At 42.0% G+C, this 16,419-nt stretch overlaps 2 protein-coding genes and 1 long non-coding RNA gene across 3 annotated transcripts in view; 2 read left to right on the forward strand and 1 right to left on the reverse strand.

Annotated features, from left to right (window-relative positions):
- Positions 1–16,419, forward strand: part of LOC119911602 (coxsackievirus and adenovirus receptor homolog) — a gene marked incomplete in the record, with an annotated part of 454,111 nt that overhangs the window by 387,074 nt on the left and 50,618 nt on the right.
- The window catches only part of LOC119911612 (immunoglobulin superfamily member 11-like), a 47,089-nt gene that overhangs the window by 13,101 nt on the left and 17,569 nt on the right, over positions 1–16,419 (forward strand). The window lies entirely within an intron of this gene.
- On the reverse strand, positions 5,961–7,398 carry LOC119911716. Its single transcript, XR_005445999.1, has 2 exons — positions 6,445–7,398; positions 5,961–6,119 (listed from the first exon to the last, which is right to left on the reverse strand). It is a non-coding gene; the product is annotated as an uncharacterized LOC119911716 (long non-coding RNA).

Below are 16,419 nucleotides of genomic sequence, written 5' to 3' on the forward strand. Positions count from 1 at the left end.
GTCTATACCAACATTTCCTTTCTGTCAGTACCTCTGTTTGTATATTGTGTAGGTTGCTGGATGTAATTTGTTTATCATAATATTATATCCTGCACGTTGATTCAGAGAAATCTCCAACCTGCTAATTAGTGCAAAGCGAGGACTTCAAAGGAATCTAACGCTGAATCATATGAAAAATGAAAGAATAAAACAGTTAATTTCCTGCATCAATTTACAGTGGATATTTTTTATTGACAAAATTCAGGTGAGTCAGCCCACATGCAGCCATCCCTCTGTCTTGTGTTTGGGGAAGTAACCTCTTCAAATGTTCATGTGGTACCTTTAAGATAAGTGTACTCATTCACACCAATTTACTGACTCCATGGTGATCAGAGGTGGCCATGGAGTAGACAACCCAAATACAAATAGCCTACAGGTCATTTTCACAGCAGCGTGGGATTAGCCAACACGATGCTGACAAAATAACCTCACCTCAGCCGTTAGAACAGTTAGCCAAAGATAAAACTGCATTAGGAAACTGTGGTAGCTACAAAAACAATGTCATATAACAACGTTATGGTTATGTTATTATCATTGACCTTAATCGAACTGATCATCATCATTGTCACTACGGCATGACACACACCCAGGGGCGTCACTTCATGTTGAAAAGTGGTGGGGACACTTTTGTTATGGCCCGGCTCAGAGGCCACAACAAATAGAGGAGTCCATACTAAGGGATTACCAGAAAAGGATATTTATTAACAAAACGAATATAACAAATAATTTTAAAGCTTAACAAATGTGGTTGGCAAAACATGGGGCCAGATTAACTACATAAACGGAAGCACAACAACGCAACACGCCGTGGTGCTGGGGACCAGGAAAAAGCAAACAAGGCCTGCAACAATCAGGAAGGGGCGGACTTTATGCAATCTGGAGACAGTGGCCAGCTGCCTCTGATCTGCCTGATGGCCTCAGCTCCACTCCACCAGGAAGTTCACCCTGCAACAAACACAGACAGACACACACACACAAACAACCTGGCAGAGGCCCTCGGGCCGTCCAGAATAAAACAGCAAAAACGAAGACCTAAAATTGAGAAGTTTAGAAATGCTGCCGACCCCACTTTGCGTTTCAAAACTCCGGAGGGTGTTTTAGCGAAGACGGGCCAAAACGGAGGACTTTAGAAACAATGATACAGACGCTCACGCTCCGCTCTCTGATTGGAGCTTTTAAGCAGAAACACGGTGCTGCACATGCAAAAAAAAAAATCTGGTCTGATTCTTCGTCTGCATTTCTTTATTCTTTCGTCAAATCTTCTGTAACTACGGAAGAGACCATCTGCTTCATGTTTGCACAGGCACGCGCAGGCCCAGTGAACCTGAACGGCCAATAGACATGCATAGATCAACTCTAAAACGCAGCTAAAATGCTGGTGTGGACGGAGATCGTATTCGTTTTAATTCTCCGTTTGTAAACTACAATGTAAATAAATAAATTATAAAGAGATAACTAAATTGAGAATAAAGGAAAAAGAAAAATGCCAGAAATGGCAAGAAAAAGCCGGATTTTTCTCATGGATCCATTTATCATGAGTGGGAGGCGTAGAATGGGTCCATTTAATAAGCAATCATTTTACGTGTGTGGGAGCTGTGCTGAAGAGGGCAATAAGGGGGTCAAAGTTTATGATTTGGCCTGACAGCTTGCTACATATTTCAAAAGTTGAGGTCCAGAAATCCAACAGTTGTGGGCAAAACACAAACATGGCTGCAGTCAGTAGGTGACTGTTTACATCGATTGCATGAGTCTGATCTGTCAGGGTAGATTTTGGCTAAGACTACACCTGTTCATTTAGGCATTCACACTGTCGGCGAGTCTCCCTCTTTGTGTCGGCTGCAGCTGTGCTACTTAGACCATGTTGTATTTCTGTATAACAGTTTGCTGACAGTGGACTTCTTCATGTCTGTGATTGGTCATCTGCTGCTAACAACGCCTCTTTTATGTGAAGGCGCTCACGCCTGGATAGGGAAACCCTGGGTTGACTTACTGAGTTGATTTGTACTCCCTCCGTACTACACACCCAGAAATGAACACATAATTAAATGTATATTAGAATAGGGTAAAATATTAAATGATATTATAAAACACAGGCCTTTATACAGTTATTTATAAACATATGTACATAGCCGACATGTTTACACCTAGGAAATAATTCAGTTTTTGAAAGAATCTAAACAGCAGCAACAAGATGATAACATGGTTTCATCTTATCATAAACACATTTGAGGAGTCCTTCCTGACTGTTTGAGCTCCAAGCATCATCGATGTAAACATGAGTCTACCTCCTCTCATCTTTTCCATAGTCTTACTCTGACAGCTTGTAACAAGGTGCACCCATTGACTGCTTGATCCGGACAGTTGATGAGCAGGTCTCTGTAAAGATGCGTACACATTGCTATGGCAATGACAGTTGCCTCACTGCCTGGCTACTGGCTGCCGTTTCCATTAGTGATCCTGCAGGTTATGCAAATCCAGCTGCGTAATTCCCTGTTAAGGATTGGTCCCTCTGGAGCTGAGACCACCTACGTCCTGGTTGCTATTCGCTGCCGTCTGTGATTGGTGTGTCTGTGATCTCACCAAACGTACCAATCAGGAATCTTCAATCAACCCCAACACCTGACTTTAACCAAAACTTCCTAGTTGTCATATTCCACCTCATTTCCAATCCCAATGATATGTTTCTGCTCTCCAAGACAAGCCGGGTTGTAACACTACGTAATAGACAGGTGCCTCAGAAGGCATTACTGTTGAGTGAAGGCATCTCTATGAACAACAGTCTTCTAGGGCAGCAATTACAGCAGTGATGTCAGCACGCCGTCTTGCGTCTCTTCTGGCGCTCAGTCACTAGCCTTAGCGTCTGCTAGCTAGCTATTGAAAAGGCAAATGGATAACAGAAGCCTCAGAAATCATACTAAACAAACTTGGTTACAGTTACAGGCTAATAATATAGTTAAGTGTTTAATTCTTGCTAACTTTTCAGAAATTGAAGTGAAAAAACTACTAAACTTTTAAAAACTTATATTTGTAGATGAATTTTGCCTTGTTTGTTCGCCATCTTGTCTATTTTTCAGATGTAACCAAGAGACAAAAACCTGATGACTGTAAGTATTGTAGCTGAGACAAAATGACTCACATTTTAGAGGGTGGATTGTGGTATGTGGCTCATTTTAACTTCACCATCCCCCACCTCTCAATCTGAATGTGGGTTCCTCTTTAGTGTTGGTGAGTAGAAACTAACATGCCAACAGACTGCTGCTGTTTTGTTCATGTATATCTGAAGACACTGAAGTTTAAATCAAAAGCAAATTGAAAGTTCAGATCAATCTTCTGTTTCTGTCTGGCTGAACTCAACACTCTGCATGAAACATTATCTCCATCTGCTGCAGTGCAAAGATGCACATTGAGTAGTGGTGGCTGTCTGCTTTGTGCTTGTGGTTGTGGACACGATGATGGTTTACATGACAAAAGTCCAGAGCAGTATTTTCCTTTTTCTTCCTCTGATGATCACAGAGTCTCTACACAGCAGCTGCATGTGAACTCCTTTTATATCATCAATCCGAGGTAAAAACCTTCATGTTCCTTCAGTCACAGATTGTCTCCTGAGTCTCCACTCGACTGTCATTTAGGGTCTCGTGTCTCTCAGAGGAGCCATCTTTGATTATGTTTCCTCCTCCTGATCAATAACTGCTGGATCAGGATATTCTGATCAAACTAGCCATGTTTCCATCCAATTTTCATGTGAAATGTCAACGCTACGTCAGAACTTACTCGGCAAAAGTGTTTCCATCTCCCATTTAGCACATTAACAGTTTTTGGACAAAGGCAAAAACGTTGATGGAAACACGGCTACTGTTTCAGTAAAACCTCTCTTCCTCTAGACTTTGTTGGAGTGATCTGTCTCTCTGATTGATTTATTATTATCTGCTGACTGGTTTTCTCTCAGTATCATCTTTCAGTCCAAGAGTCAGTGTGGCACATGAGAGATACAGAGTGGCATGTAGCTCACTTCTTTTGAAGTTGTGTTTCCTGTTTGCTGCAGAGACACCAGACAACCAGACCAAAGGAAGTTAGTACCATGCTGAAAATGTGACCACAGAAACAAAATCATATATAATATTTAATGCAGACTTTTTGTTTCACCACTCTCCTGCTTCAAAGTCCGGGTTCTGGCCTTCCATTCATTTTAACCACTCCAACCACCATACTCAGTCTTTTCTTTTAAATATCATATACCTACCTTTACCGTCAAAAACTGATGCTACAGGGCTTCCCCCCACTGCGTTAAACTATGATGCTTAAGGTATTTTGCGTTACAAACTGACGACGATGGGTCTTGGCCATGCGTCCACATGTGACGAGTCGGGGAGTGAGAACGGTTTGACCGGAGACAGCGCTCAACCCGTCTGTTCTTTGGACCCCCACCCAGTTAACATATTCCAGTGATCTGGTCTGGACCTGCTCAGCCCCTCTGTCACACAGTGTGCCTGCCTGCTATGCTTAGTTTAGCTCCCTGTGAGATTTGTTTATCGGTCAGTTCAGTATCAGGTGTTTAGTCTGTTGTGTTTTGGTAATTTCCTTATTTCTGATCTGTTCCAGGTTTAGTGTAGTTCTGTTTCCTGGTTGGTCCTGTCTCTATTCCCTACCTCGTTCTGCTTAGCAGTTGGTTCATGTTTTCTGTTTTGGGGTTTTGTTCCTTGACTTGTGTTTCTTCTGTTTAGCCTTGTTTATTCCATTGTTCATTTGCATGTTCTGTTTAGTTCACGTAGTACCTGTCTGTCTCGTACCTTAGGTTTAGTCATGCATTTTAGTTCTGTGTCCTAGTTAATGTCTTTGTATTTACTCCTAGTTCTGTGTTCTGTTTGATCCTAGTTCAGTCTGTTTTCCCTGTTACGTTTGTAGTCTTTCTCTATGGTTAGTTCTGTGCTCCAGTTCCAGTTTGTATTCTGCGTTTTGGTTTGGTCCTGGTCTATTGTTGCCTTCTTTCCTTCCTAGTTTATTTTGAAGTAGTCAGCGTCTGGTGTTCATGTCTGTTTGCTTGTTCCTGTTTCTCATTAGTCCCTCATGTCTTTCACCTGTGTTGCTCCCACCTGCTCATTGCTGTTTCGGTCATTGTCATGTGTAGTGTGACATGTGTTCTGCCTGTTTGCCAGTCTCTGCAACCTGTAAGCTGCATCACTTGTTTTTGTTTGGATTAAAATCCCTGAACTTGAAGTCGGCTCTCTAGTGTCTTGCGTTTCCCCTGTTTTCACTCATCTGAATCCTGACACTCTCACCCTCTGGACTCTCTCTCCCTCCTGCTCTACACTGCAGCCACCAACATTAGTCCAGCACTTGGGACTACCAGCCTAGCCGCAAGAAAAGTTAAACACAACATTTTGGTAATAATAACATGCTTTTTTAGTTTAGCCTACATTATGTGAATCAAGAAATGGAGTGCTCTCTCTCCTTTTCTCTCACACACACAGTCAGTGACTGCTGTTCCATTATCTCTCCCCCTTCGATTGTTCACTCTAGACTTTGGAGTGATCGGTCTTTTTGATTCGAGTGTGGGAAGCTTATATCAACATTTATTATTATCTGCTGACTGTTTTTCTCAGTATCATGTTGATATCTTTCAGTTCAGTTTATTGAATAAAAAAAAGAGTCAGTGTAGCGTGCGAGAGAAACCGAGTGGCATGTAGCTCACTTCTTCTGTACCGTGTTTCCTGTTTGCCACAGACACCACAGAACCAGACCAGAGGAAGTCAGCTAGTTGCTGAAGATGCTGAGCTCAGTGGGAAACAAAGTTATATAGATACGATGCCGATGTTCGGTACATGTTGCATGAGAAGGTTTGCTGCTATGAAGCACAAGGTCGATTGTGCCCATTCTCAAGTGTGACAATAAAACGAGAGAGAAGAAACAGTTTAAGTCTCGTGTGACGTCTGCTGAAGTTTTTAATATCTGTTTATTTAAATATTGATCACCTCCTGTTTGTGTTTCTCCTGTTGTCACATTTAAGTTTCAGAGCTCAGCAGCTGATTATCTGAACAATATGAATGTGATGTTAAAACTTGACAGGCTGGTTCCTGATGAGCCTGTAACACAGAAAACACATTTATTATTATTCAACATGACGTCTGTCTGTTGGCAACATGTTGATCACAACACAGCTCATCATCTAAATGTGACCAGTTTTATCTGCTGTACTTCAGTTTGAACGCTATACATTGTTTTCTCTTCCTGCTGATAAAACCAAAACAAAGAAACAGCAGATCTGAGTCACAGTAATTCAGTTTAGACTCCACATAAACTCAAATTAAAAATTTACTTTTTAGCTGCAGTCTGACACTCAGAAACTCCTCATTTCTCATCTAAAAGCACAGAGTTGTCTCCTGTCACTGTGACCATTTTAGACTGAACCTTTAGATTTGAAGCAGCAGCTGCAGAAATCAGCTGTAGGATCTTTGTTCATCACATTACAGACGTTATTATGTGAACTGCATGAAGGCGTGTCTGCTGTCGTTACATTTGTCCTCTGCCAGTGCCTCTGACTCCCTGGCCTTCATGGGAAAGAAGGCCTGGAGAGTCATAGTCCCAGAGTCCTTGTTAGGGGGGTCGGGCAGGGAGACGGGCAGGCCAGGCGGATGGCTAGCCGCTGGAGCGCTAGTAGGCCGGGGAACAGACGGCCTGGAGCTAGCAGCGCTAGCCGAGCTGGAGACCGACAGATCAGGCTTGTGGCTAGCAGCGCTAGCAGGCCAAGGAAAAGGCTGGGGGGCTAGCAGCGCTAGCAGGCCGGGGAACAGGCAGTGGGTTAGCTGCAGGGTAGCCAGTGTGGGTACCTAGGCAACCGACGCCGCAACCATGGCTTTGCGGCCGCCTCCCGGTGGGCCCTGGTGAGAGCGGCTTGCCGGGATTTGCGGCTTGACACAAACTGCCTGATGGTCCGCGATTCGGCCAAGACATCCAGGAACCTCTCTTTCCATTTTTGCGTCCGCTGGGTCCATGTATGTTCCTGTCATTCTGTTACGGTAAGTGGTGGTAAGGCAGGTTGGAGGACCCAAACGCAGGACGCAAGGCGGAGGAGGTACAGTTGAATGGGGTTTAATACAGGCGAGCACACTTACAAGCAGAGTGGCTGATCAACAGAGTCCAAAAACGGGTTATCCAAACAGGTGAAAATCTGACATGAGCAGGGAAACAGAGAGACACGACGAGGAAGACAGGCAACAAGACTTAACACTGGGAAATCCACACACAGAAGGTAACACAAACAACGACCGGATAAGGGCTGAACAGAAAGACCACACATATATACCAGGGATGACGAGCAGGGCGGGAGCAACACAGGTGACAGACATGAGGCTAACGAGGCAGGCAGAGAGACGGCAGAGAGACAGTCAGGCAGAGGGATACTGGAGGGAATAGACATGACACAGGTTACTGAACACATAACAGATCAGAGGAATAAATATAAATGAATCAAGAAACAAGCACCAACACCAACAAGGAACACAGACAGAAGCGAAGTAAAACACTGAACTGGAAACTAAGGCATCAAGAAGACGGACATGAGTGAACCCCAAAACACAACAGACTATATAACTGATACTGGACACAGGACAGAACCCAAAACACTAAGACATGAACCGAGACACAGAACGAGGAGCTAAGACACAGAATACAGAGCAGACTAAACTAAAATAATGCAGACGAGGAACAAGAAGTAAATACTAACATTACCGAGGTACAGGACTGGGAACAAAGACAGAGAACTAAAACACAGGACCAAGAGCTAAGATAAAAGATGAGACATAAGCAGCAGATTAAAAAGTTTACAAATAGGCTTACATCAAAATTGATCCAACAACATTAGGCTACTATTTTGTTTACAACAGGGACGGGAACAACAGACCCTTCAATTTATTCATCTGCGGATGGAGCACGAGGCTCAATTTACTGGCCACAGACAAGCTTCTGCTCATGGATTTGAGTAAGCGTTCAGCAGGTAAACTTAGAAATGTCAGTTTATGATTATTTAGCCATAAACTGTGTGCATTAGCCTACTCCGACTGCAGTAGACCTAGAGCTCTTGCGTTGACATTAGCATTTTCTTCACACAACGGACCCCCAACTTTGCTTCTCTGGACTATATAATCTGTTTGCACCTTTTACACAGGACCTGATATTACCAATGACAGGATTGCGGACAGGGGGCGGAGAGGTGACAGCTGCAAATGGCCTTTTTTTCGAGGCGATGCACAAAGCACTGGGGCAGAGGGACTCCATCAGGCCTCTGAATATTATCGCCACAGCTGTTGATCAGATGCTGCAGAGGATCCTGATGAGGTGGCCAGTACCTCTGCTCCAGGGCCATCCACTACCCATTGCCTGCCTGAGGGTTTCAAAAGGCCCAAACCCAAAAAAAGAGAGGTCCTGGAGTAATTAAAGGAGTACACTAAAAGGCAGGAAAAGAGGAGTATTGAATATTATGCATTATAATTATACATTATAGATTTCTGTTCATTAAAAGAAATCATTCCTCAGTTAAAAACTGCATGACATTAAACATGAGTTGCTTTAAACAGTCTCTTAGTTTTCTTATAGATACTGTAGATATCTAGCATGAATGCTGGGGTTCTTCAGGCTGGAGTTCTGGCTCTTCCAAGATGTCTCCACGTGTAAGGCAGACATTGTGGAGGAACAAGCAGGCCAGGGCCACTTCTGAGCAGAATTTTGGCTTAACCTCCAGTGCCTTGAATAAGGTGACCCACCAACGTGCCTTTATGACCCCAAATGCCCTCTCGATGATGGAACGGGCCTTGCCATGCTTTGCATTAAAGTGTTCCTGCATCCTCCCTTGTACTGGGTGTCTGAAAGGGCTTATTATGGAAATTGGAAGCTCAAGACAAGGGTAGCCTCCATCTCCCAAGAGAGAAAATCCAGGTGGGGGGTACAGGGAATGGACATAAACAGGACTGTTTCTTAAAATCCGTGTGTCATGTACTGAACCTCCATTAACCAACAAAATGTCCTGAAATCTCCCAGATGAGTCACAGATGCCTTGAAGTTGAATGCAGTGAAATTTGTGGTTAAAATAATCCAATTTGTTATGTTTGAGTGGTTTAATGCGTATGTGACAGCCATCTATGCCCCCCACAGCCTTATTAAAGGCCTCATGCTGTGCCAGCTGAGTGTTTGGACTAGGGAAGAAGATGACCTTAGACTTGCATCTGTGAATCTCCTTTGCAATTCAACTCGATAAGATACCCCATGGGCCAGCCAATAAACAAAAATAAGGACCTCTAAATTATGTCCCCAGCCATGATCCCTCTCCTGGTGCAACAGATTTAGAAGGCCGTTGAAATGCCTGCCTCGACATCCTAAAGTCGATCCTCATGTCTCGCTCCACATCCATGTAGGTCCTGAGGACCGGCACAGGGGTGTCCAGCCTGGCATATCTGGTGAGATGGTATGCCTACATTCACAAAGAAACACTTCATGATATATAGAACACGTAAAATAAGAGGATCACCTTATTACACACCTAGTTTATTCATTAGGGGGACATTGGGATTGGGCCCAAGGCTATGAAAACGCAGCTTAATGACCAATCAGCTCTCTAGAAAATGACATCACCATCTGTAGAAAATCCCACAGACTGTTTTAGCCTATAGGCTGCTTTATGTTTGCTGTGGTTTAATATGAACCAGGCTATTCATTTTAGGTTAGTATCCACCTTAAAGTCTATCGCACAGACTGTGACTTCATGTCCCGCCGCACCTTTTGCGATGTGGCGCCTTTCAGCCACTATTTGAGCACATTTTATGGCATGAATGGATTTTTCGTTTCGTTGCTTTATGAAGTTAATTTAGATCAATGTTTGGAACACGTTTGAGTGTGTTAAATAAATTAATCTCATTTTTGAAGTGAGCTGGAACGACCAATTATTCAGTGCCGAGTCTTTTAATGTGGACACACAGCCGAGCTGAAAGAGGCTGATATTTTCATACAGCTCATAAGAACACTTCAAATCAACGCAGCTGCAGCTGTGCTACTTACGACTATGTCGTATTTCTATAGTGTCATAGTTTGTTCTTCCTCTGTAAAATATGACGCTCTGATGCCAGTAGACTTGCAAGTCTGTGATTGGTCATCTGCTGCTAACACCGCCTCTTAAATGTGAACGCGCTGCTGGCTGCATTAGGAAACCCTGGGTTGATTTACTGAGTTGATAACCAGCTTTGTGGGACCGCTTATGTAGATCGTAATTATTAGAAGCACAATGAAGCTCTTCATTACTTTCCTGTAACGGAAAATGAAACAAGTCCTGTCACCAAGTATCTCAGAGTGGAAAGCTACTAAAAGAGACAAAAGGTAGCCTATCTTTTAGTGAAGGTGGAGCAGTTGAGTAACATAAACTCAGTCCTGCCGATGTTTCAGGTCTGCAGACAAAAGGAGAAAGTTCTCGGCTCTTCCAGTGGTTCTTTAACTTGATGATCATCTTTTCAAAAAATATAGTTACACAAGAACATGTTTTTGTTTTCTATTAACTTTATGAAAACAAGCAGCGCTGTAGCTCATGTTTCACCATCATGGTCCTAGCCTGACCCCTAGTGACCATTTCAGACAACTGCACCTACAGGTTTGTTCAGAAAAGGTGTTTTGATAATTAATTTGATGTAGTTTGTATCCTGGAAATAGAGCTGGTGACTTTTAACTGGATAATTACAAGTTATTTACTTGATGACATACCTACCTCAGTGCACTCTGCTTGTGCGATTGTTGCACATGAACATGTGTTTTGGGGGATTTATAGGTTTTGGAGGGGGGCCTGAAGGGAGGGGTTGGGTACTTTTAAAATGTAGCTGACTCTTGCTGGTTTCTCGGATGTTGCCGACCGCAGCTGTCATAGATAAAGACACTACTCTGAACATGTATTTCTGATAATTCACCGTTGGGAATAAACTAGGAGTTAGAAATACGCTTCAGTTGTGTAGTTGGAGGTCAGGTCAGCTTAGATTCAACAGGCAGCTGCTCCTCAGCCAGACATCCATCACAGCATTCACATGAGCAAAGTAGTTGAGGTCTACAGGGGCCTCCTGAAGTGCTGACACGACGTTCACCAACGCCGCACGCCATGTAGCTCCAGTCAGACTGTCACCACCTTCACGCTCAGCAAGTAGCTGGTGGTCCTCCTCCTACAAGACGGCCCCTTCCAGGTCAACGCCAACCCCGACACATGTTGTGTAGAAGTAAGTAATAAAAGTGTTTTTTGGATTAGGATCCCAATGAGCTAAATCACTGCAGAAACACTGGGGACAAAAATGGTTCTGGACTTAAAGTGCTTCTTAAAAGATGCACCTGAAGTGTGTTTTCACCCTCCACGACACCTCGCTGTTTTGAACAGTAGTTTAGTTTTAACTCCATGTTTCACGAGTCTCACTGTTCATTATTAAGTCATCTAGTTACTGTTACCACTGTTATCATTACTGGTTAGCAGGTGAAAATGTTTTATCACATCTCCAGACTAGTTTTTGCTTTTGGTTACACTGATGACACTACAAAAAAGGGAAAAGGCCAAAAATCACAACATGACCTTTTAACGTGATGTGAAGCAAATTTTTCACAGCACCTTTAGCGCCATAACAGTATATTCTAACTTACATTTATGTCATTTGTTTTCATCAACAACCATAGTCAACACCAAAGTCCTCCTAAAGGTTCAACTGTTCAACACTTGACAAAGAAACATCAGTTTGTCTCAGTCAGACATGTTGTTTTTTTTTGACTTTCAGTGTCATGCACCATCATGCACCTGGAGCGCTTTGAGGTCGGAAGTCAGATATTTCAACTTGGAAAAACTTCTGAGTTCAGAGCCGTCAGGAACGCAGCATTGGTTTCTGTGCTGAGTTCACAAGTCTGTGTGACTTTTTGGAGGATCTTTGGAAAACAGAGACTCACATGAAAAAGTTCATTTAAGATCACAAATGAACAACTTCTTCTGTGAGGTCCTGTTTAGCTGATTGCTCCTGATTGGACAGTATTTTTAGATTAAGTTAACAAACATAAGATAAACTTTATTGACCCCGAAGGGAAATTTGTTTTGCCCTCCGCTCTGCAGCTCCTCAAATACAACACAAAAATAACAATAAAATAGAAATCTCTCAACACAAAGTCTCATGCTACACAACACATGCTCTCCTTTACATGAGACAGGTACCCATATAAATATACACCTTTATGCCTTCTCACAGTGATCGCATTTGGTGGCACAATGCACATAACCTGCACTGCACAACTAACATATTGACCAACCCTTATGACCAACATCAGCGTTACATCCAAGTGTCTATAAGCTTAATAGACGTCAGCACAAATTAGTGTTTATATTGGTTCAACTTGCACTTGTGAACCCTGAATCTTCTGCCAGAGGGTAAAAGCTGAAATTCTGGGTGAGATATGTGGATTGGATCAAACACTATTTTTTGCGGAAATCAGAAAATTGACTGCTCAAAGATTGTCTGGAGGGGCGAATGGTTTTTGACGCCCATAATCTTTACAGCTGTCTGTACCTTTGATTTGGACTGTACTGTCAGGTTACCATACCTGGAATACTCTCTAGTACTGGATGATAAAACAGCAACATAAATTACGGTTTGACTCCAAACACTCAAAGTCTATTGTCAGTATGTAAACCTGACTGATGGGTAAGTTTTTGATGACTACAGCCTTTAGGTCAAACACCATCTCCTCAGTCTTGGTCACATTTAGCACACAGATAGTTGTCGTCACACCCACTGGACACATCCCTAAATTTCTGTATGATAAGCTTCTGTCCTCGTGCATAAGGCCGAGGATTGCTGTATCATCTGAGAACTTGATCTTGTAATTGTCAGAGTGGAGTCTAGTGCAGTCATTAGTGTAAAGTGTAAAAGGTACTGGAGAGCTGACCCTGGCTCAGAGAGAGCATTGTTTACTCTGACCTGTTGAGTACAGTTTGTTAAAAAACTAAAATACCAGTTGAGACTAAAAGAGTCAACATGTTTCAGTGTCTGGATGAGCATGTGAGGCTGCAGAGTGTTAAAAAGCTGAAAGCTAAAATCAACAAACAAAATACCCACTAAGCCTCTTCAAGGTGTTTACTGACCAGATGTGAAAAGCTGTTAATGCTGTCATCTGTGCCACGTCTCTGCTTCCAAACAAACTGAAAGGGATCTGAAAGCTCACCAACATCTTGCTTAAGAAACGACACCATTATCCTCTCAAGACATTTTATGACAACAGAAGTCAGAGCCACAGGCCTGAAATCATTATTCACCTTTGGGTAAGGTTTTTAGTTACAGGTGTAATTACTGATTTCTTCCACAAGGTGGGGATGGTGTGTGAGTCTGCTGAGTTTTCAAAGATGGGGCTCTGTGCAGCTGTCTGCTCCTCTGCTCATGTCTTCAGGAGGAATGCAGATATTTCTGTGGCTTTCTTGGTACATCAGCCTTTAAAAAGTGATCTGACCTCCATCTTTGAGCTGGTTCGTATTAGTTTTTACCTTCACAGTGTCCCATAGTTTATTTTACATTAATTTCTGTAAACCTTTGTTCAATTAATAATTTATGTCTCCTCCTGGCTTCTCTGACCAAGTTATTAAGCTCTATTGTCACAATTTTCAGTTAAACCTGGTTCTTAGGCCAATGTCTTGCGTTGATACAGTCTTTAACATCCCTAGTTATGAACGGTTTATTGTTCGGATAACAGTTATTTCTTTCTGAGCTATAACATTGTATGTAATCCGTAACAGTCTCAGTAACATTTTCCACATATACTTCATGGAAGATGCTCCATTCAGTAGAAAGAACACATCCTTTAAGGGACTCTATGCTCTCACTAGTCCAGACCTCTACAGTCTTTGTTTGTGGTTCACTGCTGTATAAAGCTGCTTGCACGCTGCCCAGACAGCACCCAACTAACACCAACATTAAAGTAAAGTTGTCAGTGGTTGGTTTCAATCTTTAGAAAGTTCAGATAACTAACTGTCAGTCCCACACTGAGCAGACAGGAACTGACCAGACAGACTTTTGTTGCCTATTTTCTTATTTAGGCCTTGTGAAACCTTAAATAATAACTCCAGGCTTTTTATTCATCTTAACTCGATCAGCTGACACACCGCAGGACTAACTGCACAGTCAGCGATGGAAAAGAGACGAGCAGCAGCAGTAAAGGAGATTCAAAACAGCCGAAATGATGACGGTAGCCTTAACTCGAGCATTCAGAAATGCACTGCAAGGCAAGCCCCACTGGCCAAACTTCCTTTACTTTGGGAAAGTACTACACCCCGAGCAGAGACTCTTTTAGGGGTAAAATAAAGTCCCTGGAACTTAATTTAGACCCTCGTCTCTTCGGTGGAAACACAGTGAGTTCCTCCAAAGGTTCCTAGTTCTGGGGTTAAAGTTCCTTGGTGGAAATGCAGCCTAAGCCAATTGATAAAAACATCCAGAAAAGGGTCAAGTTTGGAAATCAGAAATTTATCACGGACTGTATCAAAAGCCTTCGATAACTCTAAAAATTTACCAATTGCAAATATATTACTGTCCAATGCTGTTGATTTTTGTTTTTATAAGTTGTAACAGAGCCATGCATGTTGGGTGATTTTGTCAAAATCCACATTGGTGTTTATACAGGATATTGTTATCATTCAGGTGTTCTTGCAGAACTTTTCCAAAACTTTAGAAAAGCAGGTAAAATAGAAATTGGTCGGCAATTAGTGAAAATCCACTTCCTTTAATAACGATATGACCTTTGTAACTTTCAGATTATGGTGACACTTTTACTTGTGCAAATACAAGAATCAAAAATTACTAAAGACTTTATTTTACAAATGTTTATTGAACGCATAAAAGTGAATGTCTAGAAATATAGATTTGAATAAATACCATAAGACACAAAACATTAAAATATAACAAACAATATAATAAGAAATTTGTTACATAATAAATGTTTGATGCCAGGAGTGATACTTAAAATAATATGAGAAAATACTCCGACTGTTAAAAGTAACTCAATTCTTAGAAGTATTAAATGCTGGAAAGAATATTAGATTAGTTTTGATAGACAATAATAAATGCTAGTTATTAGAGACAGACTGAGCAGATGACCTAAAATGTTCTCAGATGAGTTGAATACCAAACACAGAACAATCATCATTCAGTAACAGATTGCATAAACCTCTGGGACTCCCTGTCCCAATAAGCCCCGTATTTTCCACACGCTGGACTCTTGCAGTAAAAAAATAAATAACCTTCAACAAATCCCCTGCATTACATGAGATACATGAAGGGTTTAGAGATCCTCATGTTTAGTAGTCTGACCTTCCAATTATCAACATCTCTTTAAAGGAACAGTTCAGTGTTTTGGAAAGATTGATCTGGAGGGTTGTGCTTAGCTTAGCTTAGCATAAAGACTGGAAGCAGGGGGAAACAGCTAGCCTAGCTCTGTCCAAAGTTCATAAAGAAAGAGCAGCTCTCGTCCTGTGTGGTCAGTCGCCTATTTGTTCATAACTGACGTCACCAGTTCCTCTCACTGCTGAGTAGACTGCAACGGAAAAACACTCTGGAAAATAAAACAGATAAACATTACATTACTTCAGGTTGGGGAGACCAGAGATCAGGAACAAGTTATGAATCGCTTGATTCACTCTGCACATGCTCAGTTTAGTCCTTATTCCACAGGTAAAATGTATCACCCTGTGGCGGCACCACTGTTGAGAAGTTACTCAAAACCTCTAAGAAGTTACTAGTTACTCATTACTACTCAAAAAAGCAATAACATTACTTTACTTATTACTCAGTGATAAAAGTAGCCAGTTACGTTACTCAATATGTTCCTATATTACTTTACTTCACTACTATATTATTTTGGTCAGGGGCATAGGTGTAGACGGTGCCGCTGCACTAGGGTCCTTTACAGGAGCGGCCCCGCCAAGTTACGAGCTGGTCTTTGTCACTTACATGGAAAAAATGCATCAAATTTCATTCATTCATCACACACATTTCACCTTAATGTATTATATCTAAGATGATCAAGTGCTATATATACATTCATGTGAGCATTTCCCCTTTTGCAGTTGTGTCTGACACCACAGACGTATGTGTGTAAAACTGCTGACTGCAATCAGTAGTTTTACACACAGACGTCTATAGCAAGCAGTAGGCTTTATAAGGTACACGGTGAAATATAAAAGAAATAGATTCCACAGATTCAACAGAATGAATTTAGTCTTATTGTCTTTGGCCCACATATGCAGTGATGATTGCTGGGTAATATGTATGTGGCTGCCCAATCTTAAGTTTCTATATGCTCTTGTGACAAGACTCCAGAAATCAGGTGAAACACAAAATCTGACCA

The sequence above is a fragment of the Micropterus salmoides genome, unplaced genomic scaffold (assembly GCF_014851395.1).
Source record: "Micropterus salmoides isolate LMB-PRFRI ecotype aquatic unplaced genomic scaffold, ASM1485139v1 Ms_hic_scaffold_2, whole genome shotgun sequence".
Classification (NCBI taxonomy): Eukaryota; Metazoa; Chordata; class Actinopteri; order Centrarchiformes; family Centrarchidae; genus Micropterus; species Micropterus salmoides.